The 2120-nt window shown below is 46.1% G+C and overlaps 1 pseudogene; it reads right to left on the reverse strand.

Moving 5' to 3' along the window:
- Positions 1-287: 287 nt before the first annotated feature.
- On the reverse strand, positions 288-1321 carry LOC117693952 (glyceraldehyde-3-phosphate dehydrogenase pseudogene; annotated as a pseudogene).
- Between the last annotated feature and the right edge of the window lie 799 nt (positions 1322-2120).

Here is a 2120-nt window from a genome sequence, read left to right on the forward strand (position 1 = left end):
TTTCTGCTTCCTGACTGTGGATGTAATGTGACCATCCACCTCAGGCTACTTCCATAATGCCATCTCCACAATCATGAGTCACAATCCTTTTTTTTTTTTTTTTTTTTTTTTTGCAGCAAATGAACATTTATTGATGGTATTTCAGAGAGTAGGGAGGGCTCCCTAGGCCCCTCCTGTTGTATTGGGGGTCTGGGAAGGGAATTGTGAGGAGATGCTCAGTGTTGGGGACAGGGACTCCTCAGCAACCGAGGGCCTCTCTCTTGCTCTCAGTGTCCTTGCTGGAGTGGGCGGTCCAGGGTTTCTTACTCCTTGGAGGCCATGTAGACCATGAGGTCCACGACCCTGTTGCTGTAGCCGAATTCATTGTCATACCAGGAAATGAGCTTTACAAAGTTGTCATTGAGAGCAATGCCAGCCCCAGCATCAAAGGTGGAAGAGTGGGAGTTGCTGTTTAAGTCGCAGGAGACAACCTGGTCCTCAGTGTAGCCCAGGATGCCCTTCAGTGGGCCCTCAGATGCCTACTTCACCACCTTCTTGATATTATCATACTTGGCAGGTTTTTCCAGGCGGCATGTCATATCCACAACAGATACATTGGGGGTAGGAACATGGAAGACCATGCCACTGAGCTTCCCATTCAGCTCTGGGATGACCTTGCCCACAGCCTTGGCAGCACCAGTGGATGCAGGGATGATGTTCTGAGCAGCCCCACGGCCATCACGCCACAGCTTTCCAGAGGGGCCATCCACAGTCTTCTGAGTGGCGGTGATGGCATGGACTGTGGTCATGAGCCCTTCCTCGATGCCAAAGTTGTCATGGATGACCTTGGCCAGGGCGGCTAAGCAGTTGGTGGTGCAGGATGCATTGCTGACAATCTTGAGCAACTTGTCGTATTTCTCATGGTTCACACCCATCACGAACATGGGGGCATCAGCAGAAGGGGCGGAGATGATGACTCCTTTGGCCCTACCCTTCAAGTGGGCTCCGGCCTTCTCCATGGTGGTGAAGATGCCAGTAGACTCCATACCATACTCAGCACCAGCATCACCCCATTTGATGTTAGCGGGATCTCACTCCTGGAAGATGGTGGTGGGCTTCCCATTGATGATAAGCTTCCCATTCTCAGCCTTGACTGTGCGGTTGAACTTGCCATGGGTGGAGTCATACTGGAACATGTAGACTGTGTAGTTGAGGTCAATGAGGGGTCGTTGATGGCAACAATCTCCACTTTGCCAGATGCAGAGCAGAAGGCAGCCTTGGTAACCAGGCGCCCAATACAGCCAAATCCATTCACACGGACCTTCACCATTTTGTCTACAGGTTGAGGCTGGCACTGCACAAGAAGATGAGGCGATCTCCGGAACAGGGAGGAGCAGCGAGCCATGAGTCACAATCCTTTCTCTTTTTTTGTTTTCTCTTTTTTTTTGCCTTGTTTATTTTTTTATTGGATATTGTTTTTATTTACATTTCAGATGTCATCCCCTTTTCCCATTCGCCCCCCGAAACCCCTATCCCATCCCCCTCCTCCTTTTTGCTTTTATACCGTTTTGATTACATGCATGTATTAAGGTCAGTTCTAGGTTGAAGGTCTAGCAATACAATAGATGCAACTAGTCAAGGAACAAGCAATGCAGTAAACACAAATAGTCAAAGAACAAGCAAGGTAATAAACGAAGTCCCACGATCACTCCTATGAGTTCTATCCTTTGTTAAATTGTAAGACAAGACTCATCCTTCCACTCCTGTTACTTCTTGTCAGTTATTTAATTACAGCAATGATAAGAATAAACTAATATACTTGGCATAAAATTTTTAACTCATAAATGTTGTTGTATAATGATACATTTTGAGGTTTCGTTTCTTCAGTGCTAAGATTTGACCTACAACCTCACAAATGCTCAGCAAGTAGTCTACCAGTAAACCACATCCCAGCATGCGCGTATAGCCTCTACTATCTTCCTGGTTTTTTTTTTTTTCTAGTTTCTATCTAAGAGAGAAAATTGTGTCTCTGTGTCTCGCTTATTTTGCTTAACTTGATGATCTCAGATTCCACCCATTTTTTAACATGTGACATGATTTTACTCTCTTGTTGCTGCTGAATATTCCTCATACATATACAT

Source organism: Arvicanthis niloticus, chromosome X, assembly GCF_011762505.2.
Source record: "Arvicanthis niloticus isolate mArvNil1 chromosome X, mArvNil1.pat.X, whole genome shotgun sequence".
NCBI classification, from domain to species: domain Eukaryota; kingdom Metazoa; phylum Chordata; class Mammalia; order Rodentia; family Muridae; genus Arvicanthis; species Arvicanthis niloticus.